The sequence below is a fragment of the Hibiscus syriacus genome, unplaced genomic scaffold (genome assembly GCF_006381635.1).
Source record: "Hibiscus syriacus cultivar Baekdansim isolate YM2019G1 unplaced genomic scaffold, ASM638163v2 tig00110462_pilon, whole genome shotgun sequence".
NCBI classification, from domain to species: domain Eukaryota; kingdom Viridiplantae; phylum Streptophyta; class Magnoliopsida; order Malvales; family Malvaceae; genus Hibiscus; species Hibiscus syriacus.
The window spans coordinates 743835-757350 of record NW_024062747.1 but is presented as its reverse complement, the minus strand read 5'-3'; the positions used below and the strand labels follow the sequence as shown (position 1 = coordinate 757350).

Here is a 13516-nt window from a genome sequence, read left to right as displayed (position 1 = left end):
TAATGGGAAATATCTTTTGCATCAAAAATTTCAATACGAAAAATCTTTTATATCAATTTTTTCAATAGGAAACTATGAAATTTGGCTTCCATTATAGAAAAAAATATCTTACCTGAAATTCAAATTTTAGATATCAAATTCCAGCTTCAAATTATCTACACAGTACAGAAGAAACGGAAGTAACAAAATAGCGATTCACTGAGAATTTAAATTGGATCACGATCATCATACCTGCTGGCTGCTATATGCATGTATCAAAACTGGAAACGATGAATTCCAGCAGGCTCGACATTATTTAATCATAAACATTATATCGCACAACATAGGAAATATTTAAAAAGAAACACCCAAATTTACGTGGAAACCCCTTATAGTCAAGGGGAAAAACCACGGGATCCGCTTAAAATCTTCACTATGTAATGGAACTGGTTTTACACGGTCTACATGTACCTCTTATGGTAATTGATCAATCTTCAACAAAAGCTCCCCAAAACTAATCTCAGTACATCACTGCATAAAACCAAGAAAGTTAACAAAAAAAAAAGACTTCAATGCTTCATCAATTGCATCTGTTTGAAAAATCTTCGGAAAATTGACCTGCTACGGCATTAAACAGTGCTTCAATGTCCTCAACGCTCATTACAAGTCTCCTCGGTGCTTCAAATGACTTCAATATGAATCCTCAATGTCTACTAAGCTATGGACAAACACCTTACCATACATATCTTGATTTCCAGTGTTACTCAAAAGAGGATATCAAACATGATGCAATATTGTAAGTCCAGAAATACCTAAGATTTTACACTAACTGCTCGGAACAAGCTGTACAGGCGAACCCTTCCAAAGTACCTCCCAACATTGTTTCGATCACTGCTGCGGACAGCTGAATGAACACTTCATCCAGCATAACTTGATTTCCAGTTTCTATCAAAAAGAAACACCGAACATGATAGAATACTGTAAATCCAGAAATACCTCCAGCATCACTACACTTATTGATGTGACGATAGCTAAAACACTTGATACCAGATACCCTTGATAACCAGTAACCATCAAAAAGAAGAAATAGGAAACATGATGAATTGTGTAAACAGAAACATACTATCCAGCATCCTTGTGCTCAATGCCGTGACCAAGCTATACAGATGAGCCATTCATTCCACAGACCTCGGCTTCCAGTTTCTATCAAAAAACTGAGAAACGTAACATGATGTAATAGGATAATCCAGAAATACTTCCCAACACCAAAGTCACACTACTATGACATCTTCTTCAATTGATATCTTCCAAAGACAAAGTACTTGCAACCATCAAGCCAATGTAAACAGAAGCCCGTGCAAGGGCTTAAACAACTACCAAGAGCTATATACAAGCAAAATACATATGCTGCATCAGCGTACAAATGACATTCTCCTAAGAAAGTACAGTTCCATAATGCACTAACAACATAATACAAAACTAGGGAATGCATTTATCTACTAAAAATAATGCAAAGATTTATAAACAACAGAAATAAAGCAAGGGAATCCAAGAACATTCAAACGGTAAAAAAATGAAAAGATAATCCAATAAACTGAACGGCTGGGATTAAAAATTTAAATTTAGTTAGAAATTTAAATGATTCGGTTAGGTTGAGAGAAAATTCTGTGAAAATAGTAAGGAATATAAAATCAATATATACTCGTTTTAACTTATACAACCATTTAAATTTTTATGAAGTACAAAAAAATCTTTTAGTATCTAAAGACGTTAAAAAACAATTTTGAAAATATATGATTCATATCAATTCGATCCAATGAAATTTGGAGCGATTTCATTGGTAACGAACAGAATGATCAAATTTCCCCAAAAATCCGATGTGCAATTCAAATCAATTTTATAAAAAATCCCATAACACCAAGCACCAAGTAAAATCTGTTTTAAAAAAGAACCAGACAACTTATAATAGTCAAATGATTAAATGTTCAGTAAATATAGAAATTATGGGAAATATGATCATATATACAAGTGTCGGTGCTAATAACACTCAATTGAAATGGTGATTTCTCAATTTATCTAGTGAGTCGAAATGAAGATTGATGGTTCAACTTCTTAAGAGAGTTACACACCATTTTTAATTCGTTATTACGAGAACCACTTCAATTAAAAGTTGCAATAAAAATCTATACAACCTCCAATATAAATTAGCACCGTTGCCATTAAAAATTACACTGCTTTAAATTATACTGTAAAGATTAGCAGGTTCAATAAAGATGATGTTAAATTTTTTATACTAACTTATTCATTACAGAAATCAATTAATTTAGCTTATTCATTACCAAAATCAATTAATCCAACATTAAACAGATGGTTTTAAAATTTAGCTTCTCCCAGAATAATAATTAATAAAAGAACATCAATAACCAAGAAAAAATTAGAAAAAATTATATGTTCCTTTCTTAAGAAAGGGTGAAGAATAATTAGAAATCATGTTCTTAAATATTACTTATTAAAATCATGTTCTTAAATATTACTTACCCTTTAATAAGTTCAGATCAACTTAAACCCTTTAAAAACTTTAAATCTATTTTTATCGTTTCATGTTGTGAAAATAAATTGTATATCTGCATAAATTAAATTAAATTTAAAAAAAAAACTAGATAAGCCGAAGTGGGTTTAAAATATGTAAGATAATACCTTGGCCTTGAGATACGCTAGTAGTATGGCTTGGGAGTTCATGAGCTTATTCCGACGTTGGTGATGATGTTGAATCAAGCATCCATCCCGTATGATGCAAAATAATGGAAAGCGAGCAAGGGAATGGGAATAAAAAGAGAAGGATACACGATACGACACCGCAGCAGAGGGGAGAACCCGGGCAACCCCCGTGCGAACTCCCCTCTAGAAACACCGAAAAAGATAAATTTTTATTAAGTTGGGTGACCTGCCATGCAAGCGCACCTGTCATGGCAAAGGTCTTGGACGACAAAGATAGATCAGGACTCAGTCCCCTAACAAATAAATATTATCAGTGGGACCTTTTGCCCTGACATCTTACACATCCTTTCAAGAACAAGCCATTCAATCCCACATCGCCGATTCACAACATCAGATGCCTCATCTATTAACACCGTACATCTAAAATCAATACGCTCGTCCAAATCTCAGCCGCTGATGAGATCATCCCTGCAAAAATTACAAGAGTAAAACTTAAAACGACAATCAAGAAAGCCTGCAACTCGATGCGCGAGCGCAAAGGACTTCAAAAACATACTTCGAAAGCCAGAAGAGCTGGGGCTCTTCGAGTTGATCATTGCTTCCTTGCCAGAAAAGGCCTTTAAAAGCATAGATCCATCAACGTTTACTGCTTTCATCATAGAAAATCAGATAACAAGAAGGAGCTGTTGGCCCGCGATCCGAGCCGATCTTAAGACATATCCCTTGGGAGGGAAGACATCGAAGGAAAAATCAATCTGCAAAACGAATACGGCATGAAGAAAAAGATGAGAATAAGTAGTGGGTTCACAAAGCCTTAATTATATAGGGGTTTTTCAGGAGAATGGACGGTCGAGATATAATAAATTTTGGGACTCTGAATGGTTTAGATGCGTCCACGTGTAATTAAGTCGGCATCTTTTATTTTTATATTTAGAAAAGTACGTTGCGTAAGGGAAGGGGCAAGGAATTAGAAAAAAGTGACGAAAACTAGGGCATCACGGCCACGTGAAAATTATGAGTTGGGTACAGGTCAAATGTCAATGTTGCCAAATTGCGTTGTAAGTACGCAAGATGGATTGGATCTGGATTGTTTTTTTCTTAATCTTATCGTTAATATTATCACGATAAGAATAAAAACAATAAAATAGGGGAGGGGAGACTATATAAGCAACTTTTGAGTTTTACCTCAAATTGAATACTTGAAGTTGGGAAATATTTTTAAATTGATTCTTATACGAATTCAATATTTTATTTTAATAATTAAATTATTAGTATGATATTAATTAATTAATATTTTAATATTATTAAATATCACTTATTATAATTTTATTAGCAATTAAAATATTGCTTTTTATATTTTGATTTTTTTTCTAAAATTCAAATACTAATTTAATAAAAAAAATAGATATTAAATTAAAAATTTATTAAAATCATATAACAATTTGTGTATTAAGCCAAATTATATATTCGAATAACAAACACTCAAGATCCATTTGCGGCAACTTTGGTATTTGATATTCTGCAGATATTCGTCCTTAAAAAGGTCAGAAAAGATAAGATTTTGTATGACCTTTGGTATTTGATGTTTTATTTCTCAATCTCTTAAAAAGAAACAGTAACAGTTTAGTTTAAGATGATTTTAATTTAAAAAATTAAATAAATTATAATATTTTCGATTGTAATAAAAAATTATATTATGAGAATTTAGAGTTAACAATTAAAATTGTTATAAAAAATGTAATATTTTTTATAACATTTTCGATTGCAATCGAAAAAGTTATATTTTATAAAAAAAATATAACATTTTTTTGTTACAATATAAAATATTACTCTATCCAATTAAAAATTTACACTTTTAATTAAATTTTCAGTTATAATCCATTTTTGTCGCTTTTTAACCTCATGTTAACAAATATATTTTAGAATATCTTTAAAATGGATCTTTCATTTACCAAATGGAACCCATATCATGTACATTTTGGAAAAAGCCCAATTCTTTGGTATTACTAAACAGTATAAAATGTCTTTGCGTATACAAACTCAATCATTTACTGACACTTGTTCATTTTTCTTTTGGGTAAACTATGCGGGTGACCACTCAACAATGATTAAAAATTATTTTGATCACCGATGTTTCAATCTAATCCATCATACCATCTAACTATTTAAATTCTTCAATTAAGTCGCTTGCCGTCAATATTTAACGGCGTAGGTGACATGGCAGTTAAAATATTTTGGTAAGATTACACAATTGGTCCCTATTACTTATATATTCTTTCAATTTGGTCATAATTGTAATAAATTAAAATAAATTTAATCCTCAAATCAGGAGATGTCATGTGTCATTTGTGACACTTGTCACGACACGTGTTATCATTCGATTGAAGGACTACATTTATTTTAATTTAATAAATTTATTTTTTACCAATACATATCACCCTTTGTTTAAAAGAAAACAAATCCGCACAATAAGAGGGGGCAAGGGGAGTCAAAGCGTAGTACCTCTCGCTGAAATAAGAAAAGCCAAACCACTAAGCCAAAACAACCACTTAAAAATTTTGAATAACAAATTATATATATATATATATATATATATATATTGTATCTTATTAGTATGTTAATGTTTTTCTCAAAATAAATAATATTTTATATATCTTAAATTTTAAAAGTATATTTTTTTATTTTAACTTATTAAATATGTTTTATTTTATTTCAAATTTAAAATATATTTTATTATTATCTTAACTTTTAAAATATATTTTATTCTTATTTTAAATTATATATATATATAATGTATATATCTTATTATTATCTTCACTTAAAAATATATTTTATTATCTTAACTTTTAAAATATATTTTTAATTTAAAATAAGAATAAAATATATTCTTAAGTGAAGATAATATTAAGATATATACTTTTTTTTAATTTAAAATAAGAATAAAGTATATTTTTAAGTGAAGATAATAGTAAGATATATATATATATTTTATTTAAAATAAGAATAAAATATATTTTAAATTAAGATGTTTTTAAGTTATCATAAAGATAAAATATATTTTTACATAAAAATAAAAATAAAATATATTTAAAAAGTTAAACAAAAATAAAAGATAATTTTAAATTTTAAGATATATAAAATATTATCTTTTGAGCAAAGCATTTACATACTAAGATACAATATATATACCATTTGTTATCCAAAACAAACAAATAGTTGCCTTGGCTCAATGGTTTTACTTCTCCAATTCCAATCAGAGGTCCCGATTTTGATTCCCTTTGCTTTCTTCTTTTATTGCGTGGATTTGTTTTCTTTCCCTTTGTGTGGTTTTGCACCTCCTGATTTGATGATTAAATTTATTATAATTAGGATCAAATTGAAAGAATATATAAATAACAAAGACTAATTGTTTAATTATACCAAAATATTTTAATTGCCACATCATTGAAATATCGGTGGTCAAAATGATTTTGGACCATAGTTAGTGGTCACCCGTATAGTTTACCCTTTTCTTTTTCACTTCATTTATAATTTCTGTATATGGAAATGCAGAATTTGGTTCTAGACTTCATAATCGATATCAGATTTATATCAGTTTCCAGAAGGATAATAAACTAAATATTTTCCATCTTTAAAACCATGTTTTTTCCTATGATTGTTTTCTGTTTTTCTGGTCCATGCTCTTTGAATTTTCAGGACTTGTGGAAGGACTTGTGAAAGTCCTAAACTGATCGCTGAGCATTTGTAGCCTAACTTCTAAAGAAATTTGCATAGAATAGGATAAAATAGCTGGTGACTGTCGCACGTTCTTCCTATTCATATTATATGTATATTATTTATACATCTATATACATATAGATCAACGTGGGCTTAAAAGACAGAAATTAAGACCAATAATATGTATATTATTCAATCCAGCATGATCAGAATAGATTAGGCAGGATGAAAATGACAGCCATGAAATCTGTAACCAACAGATATAAAGTCCCGTAAGCTGAAAAAAAAGGGGAAAAAAAGATTAGGCAGGGATGGCAACAACACCCCACAAGCAATTCAAAGTCCTTTTCCATCCAGATAAGACTGAAAACGATACATATTGTAAGATAGAGCAGTCTAAAAGGTTGAAAGCTTGATTTCAGTGATACAAAAGTACCTAGTATCTAGATGTTAATGAACCTGTGTACAATTTATTTCTCCTAACAATCTTAACAATATAAAAAGCGAAAATCTCCACGAATTTCATATCCCCTTATTGTCATGCTGAAAGTTCCAAACTGTTCAAAAGTGAGAAACCAGGACTCAAATACCAAAGGAAAAAAATAAGATCGAAATCAAAATGTATAATAAAACAAGCGAAATAAGCATTTTGTTCTTGAATTCTCAGCATAGACCGAGTTGAGCTGTTCCATTCCACGGTAGAGAAAAATTAACAGGTGGAAAATTTCACAGCATTGATGGCCAAGAATCCCCTGAAATCATCATCAACGCCACGATGATACTGTGAGTAGAGGCACTTCTTTCCAAGGTAAAGAAAGAAATCCAGGCTGGGATTGAATTAGTGAATACGAAGACGGAAGAACTGTAATTGTAATTCCACAACAGAATTTTCGCTTGACTTATCGCATAGTGGCTAAGGATTACCGTTTCAAAGCCAGCACTTTCCATTAATACCTTCCATTGCTCTTTATCTTCCATCCGTTCCCTTCGGTTTTCAGCTTCGTCCGGTCCAATAATCTCGGCGATTTTCCGACCCAATAACAGTCTCTCAACTTTTATTCGCTCTGGTGAATCACGTGGTAAGTTGGGTTCCAACGATTCGAACACGGCCGAATAATACCGCAATGCATTCTTAAACCGGTTCAAGAACCCAACTCGATTTAAACTGGCTTCGTACTCACCCAATGTCACAATTTTGGGGTTCAAAGATTTAGCCAAACGGAGAGCTGCTTCAACTGTGACCGGAGTTGCATCCAACCAATTATACAATTGAAGCATGAAATTTACAGCCAATACCTCATCGTCGTCAACTCGGAAACAATACTCGTTAAGTTCCTTAATCGGAGGTAGAATCGGTTTGAACTCAAAATTCAAATCCAGGAGCTTTGCAAAGTCACATAGACGGTTACCCGTAGCATAAAGTGAAGCAGACGAAGATAACCCCAAAACCGGGGCAGGTATACCCGAAATACGAATTTTAAAAGCGGGTGAGCTGACTCGATCCCGGGGGAATCAACTGAGACCCCTACGGCGTCGTTTCTGAGTGGGGTCTGGCTCGGGGGACTGCTTGCTTTGGTTTCTTTAACGGTTGTTTGAGCAGGTGGAGATGGAGGAGAGAGGGACCACGTAAATGGCTGAGGCTGAGGTTGAAGAGAAGGGCTAAGATTTTTCTCTGCCTCTGCTGAGAAAACCACTCGGTTCAGATCAGACGGCGTAGGACATGCCACGCTGAGACGATTCGGGCAAGCACTAAATGTATCGGCACCGTAAAGACCAAAATCAACATTGTTTGGCCAGGCTTCACAGCCAGACGGCCGATTCGAACTATCCGTTGAATCCCCACTGTTCATTAAGCAATCCATCCATTCGTCGGTGTCAAATTCACCACCAGAACCACCACCAAAATCCGGGAACCGAAATCCACTCGTATTATGATGACCCATGTTAGGGAACTGAAACACTTCTCCAGTATCTCCCTCCAACAGGTCAGCAAAACCTTGGCCCGAAAGCCCGTATCCGAGACTGGGTGAGATGGAAACGCCGTGGTGACTCCAGGGGTTTAGAGTAGCAGGACTGAGACCAAGAAGTTGTTGCTGCTGATGATGGTGTTGCTCTTGTTGTTGCTCTTGCTGTTGCTGCATAACTTGCTGAGCAATTGCCATTAGATTCCCACTATCCGCACACATATATACCATTCTCCAGCCAAAGTTCGACGGAAAATCTTGTGAACTGCACTAACATTACACCACAATAAACAAGAGAAAAGATCAGTAAAAGAGTGAGTTTTCCCCCCACTTTTTAAAGCATAAAAGAAGATGGAAGGGAAAGAGAGCATGTACAAAATTGTAGGCCCGAGTGTAACTGAATCAGAAGCTCTACATACTTGGATTTTGCTTAAGCTAAGGAGAGAAATAGAAAGAAAGCAATTTGTTTAAGTGTAGCTTTAAAGAACGATACCTAAAGCAGCAGAAGCAGGACAGCAGCTTAATAAAGTCCCCCAAATGAAGTGGTCCTTATATCATAGCTACCAAGAATTAAGACAAGTAGGCCCCAACTTAATTTTGAAAGAACAACGAGAGTTTTAATTTTTATCAATATTTTGAAATTTGAAATTTTTATTTAAATATAAATGTTTTTAAAAACAAAATTCTAAAATAAGATTTTGATAATTCACTTTTATTTATCTATATCCCATCTAAATAGGTGATTTTTTTTTCAATTAATCAAAATTTTAATTTTATGTAACTATTTTACCACTTCTATTTTATTCATAATACTTCTATTTTCATATAATGTATCATATTTTATTATTTTTAATACCACATATGATCACAAAAAAATAAGTTTAAAAATTTTAAATTATACAGTTAAAATATTTTTTTTGAAAAATGGGTACTTTGTATTAGAGAATAACACAAAAGTACAACACCTTAGGACATCTTTAAAAAACCTCCCTAAACCTATGTGGAGGAAAAAGAGTATAACCATGGAGTGGAGAAAATCAGCCATAATCTCTGTTACAACACAACAAGAGACCGAAACATACCATTAGAACAACCCATAACAGGCTAAAACAAGATGCAGCCTACACCATGAATGAAATACAAATAAGCTAACGCACATTCAAACAGAACCAAAACAAGCAACAACCTCAGGACTAAAACCCATAAAAACACAAGCCTTACTGAGGAAATGCAAGGATCACCGTCACAGAACCAGAGTTGCACCTTCATGAGAGCGCGAACAACTATAAAGACGCAAGATTCTTGTTAATTTCGGAAATGAAGCTTGAAAAATAGAAACCATTTTACGACAAGGATCCCGAGCAAGTAAGGAACAGCTAGGACTACTGGAAAAGAAAACCACGAGCGACAAGAATACTCAACAGCTTCAAGAACATACAAGACTGCTGGAAACCAGATTCAATAAATAAATGAGTAGTGGCAGAAACATGTCTGCTAAACGAGGGTCTGCGGTTCACATAGAACTAGAGAGAACAATAACACATGGTCAAACCGATATAATAAGAGCAGAAAAATATGAAGCCTATCAGCATAATCCAATCACAAGAGATTCAGGACAACAGGCAAAGTCTTGAACAATCGGAATCAACGACGACCAGAGCGCATTAGCCCACATACCAATCTGAACCATGGATAAGAAAAATATTTGATCAACCGAGTATGAATACCCCTTAAACCTGATTTCGTTTTGACACAACCAAATTTTCCAGATCAAACCAGAAAAACCAAGTACCCATAAAGAACGAAATTTCTTTTTAATACTATGGGAAACCCAAACCTGGATCAAATATTTCACACGCAATGGGAAAAAATATTAATATGCCAAACAGAACACCATCGTTGCCAAACCTGCCATACACACTCACAATGACAGAGAACATGATTAATAGATTCTGGAGATCGATTGCAGAAAGGACAAAGAGGATTAGCAGCACATGAAACACCTTGTTTTTCCAATTCTGTAATAACCAACAACCTCTGATGCAAAACTTTATACACAAAACTGGAGACTTTTGGAGGAACGAATTTACGCCAAACCGTTCTCCAAATCGGATCTTCCAATTTACCTACAGAAGCCACTTTAGAATAGAAAGATTTAGGATAAAACCTACCATCAGCAGATCCTACCCATTTCAATCTGTCAAAAGTCGGAGCTAAACTTACAGCTCTGTTCAAAACCAGCAAAAAATCCGCCCAAAGATCTTTTTCCCATTCGAACATATTTCTTCACAGCTCAATCTTCCATTCCCAAACACCATTTTCCCAACACCCAAACTCCTTAATCTTTCCTAATTTTTTTATAGCCAAACCAAAAATTCTAGGGAAATAATCTTTAAGAGAATTCACTTCATACCAATGCTTATTCCAAAAATCAATTTTATCCCCATCACCCATAGTGCAAATCAGATCAGCATATAAATCTCCCTCAACAGAAATGGTCGAATTAACTATATTACGCCATAAGCAAGATGAACTACGCTTATGAACCACTTTAGGGAGAATAGAATCCCGAGGGTATTTATACTTAGCACAAATAATTTTTTTCCAAAGACTATCATCCTCCTCGCCAAATCTCCAAATCCACTTATTAAGCAGAGAACGATTTCTGGTTTTGATATCATAAATACCCAAACCCCCATGCGATTTAGGCCCACAAATATTATCCCACTTAATCCAATAGATTCCCCTTTCCGAAAAACCCTTCCAAACAAAAGAAGCTAAGCATTTATTTATAAATTCTGCTACAGACTTGGGAATAGGAAACGGTGACATGAAATAAACAGGTAAATTAGATAGCACAGATCAGATCAGCGTAATTCTGCCTGCAAAGGATAAAAATTTGCCTTTCCAGTTATGTAAACGGGCCTTAATTTTATCCATCACTGGATGCCAGATAACCTTAGAATTAATTTTATGTCCTAGGGGAAGCCCCAAATAAGTCGTATGAAGAATATCTCAACCAAAATGAATTGCGTCTGCCCAACATTTAATTCTGGCGTTATCAACATTTATACCAAACATCTTGGATTTCTTAATATTTAGTTTCAGACCCGCCGCCAATTCAAAAATTTTAAGAACACGATTGAAATTTTTTAAGCTTCTTTCCTCTACTACCGAAAATAGCAGGAGGTCATCTGCAAATTGAATATGTGATAATTCTACACTTCCAGACCCAACTTCAACACCACCACATAGACCAGTGATACTCTCTTTCTTTAACAAACTACTAAGAGCCTCCCCAATAACGTTAAAAAGCATCGGCGATAAAGGGCAACCCTTTCTAAGGCCCCTCTTAATAGAAAAATTGTTGGAGGGACATACATTTACTAAGACAGTAATTGTAACACCCTCAACCCGTATCCGACCCGGATAAAAGTCTGAGGTGTCACATTGACTTTTTAAACTTTAATCTTTTAACGAAAACCAATGAAATTTAAAACTTTTATTAAAATAACATTGTCACTGTACACGAGTTAACCAAAACAAGACAAAACTAATCAGAGCATTTGTAACTAACACTTTTCTTACATGCCAACACACTACATACAACAAAATACATACTGCGACTTTACTTCTGATCTGATCGCTGAGTAGAGATATGTTGATCTGCAAATTCCTATTCTTGATTCTCCTACTCTTCAAAACCTACGTGTAAAAACATTTACACGCTAAGTCATAGACTTAGTGAGGCATAATTACATAATAAAGAATTACTAAAATATAAAACATGTCGTCTACTATCCAAACACAATTATACTATCATACCATCATTTATTATACCACATATGAGCCAATATAAATCGTAATAATACCATATTAAGATACAATTATATACACCCTCGTTATGTCTTATTTAAGCCCATATACACTATTGAGAACTCAATGTATACGAGTATTATGAGGTTGTGCACACGTATGCTGTCACCACAGCTCAATGAATATTCCGAAGGACCTATCCAGAGGTCATAAAGATCTTCGGTAACTATCCAGAGGTCATAAAGATCCTTGGTAACAATCAGAGGTCATAAAGATCCTCGGTAACTATCCAGAGGTCATAAAGATCCTCGGTAACTATCCAGAGGTCATAAAGATCCTCGGTAACTATCCAGAGGTCATAAAGATCCTCGGTAACTATCCAGAGGTCATAAAGATCCTCGGTAACTATCCAGAGGTCATAAAGATCCTCGGTAACTATCCAGAGGTCATAAAGATCCTCGGTAACTATCCAGAGGTCATAAAGATCCTCGGTAACTATCCAGAGGTCATAAAGATCCTCGGTAACTATCCATAGGTCCCGAAGAACCTAGGTAAACTATCCATATGTTCCTTAGAACATAGGTATACTATCCATATGTCTCGAAAGACATAGGTAGTTCTTTGACTCTTGGCATGCCAACTATACTTACAGTTCTCATAACTCATATCATAGGCATTGTCTTTTAACTTATTACATATTCACATATCATATCACATTTTTCTTTTTCTATAGCTCTTTATCACATGTTCATATGATCATCTTATTACCTATACCTTTTCATATAACCCTTAGATACATACATACATACATACATACATACATACATACATACATACATACATACATACATACATACATACATGTATGTATGTATGTATGTATGTATGTATGTATGTATGTATGTATGTATGTATGTATGTATGTATGTATGTATGTATGTATGTATGTATGTATGTATGTATGTATGTATGTATGTATGTATGTATGTATGTATGTATGTATGTATGTATGTATGTATGTATGTATGTATGTATGTATGTATGTATGTATGTATGTATGTATGTATGTATGTATGTATGTATGTATGTATGTATGTATGTATGTATGTATGTATGTATGTATGTATGTATGTATGTATGTATGTATGTATGTATGTATGTATGTATGTATGTATGTATGTATGTATGTATGTATGTATGTATGTATGTATGTATGTATGTATGTATGTATGTATGTATGTATGTATGTATGTATGTATGTATGTATGTATGTATGTATGTATGTATGTATGTATGTATGTATGTGTATGTATGTATGTATG

At 33.3% G+C, this 13516-nt stretch overlaps 1 pseudogene; it reads right to left on the bottom strand.

Annotated features, from left to right (window-relative positions):
* Positions 1-6909: 6909 nt before the first annotated feature.
* LOC120127006 lies at positions 6910-8801 on the bottom strand (annotated as a pseudogene).
* Positions 8802-13516: the final 4715 nt, after the last annotated feature.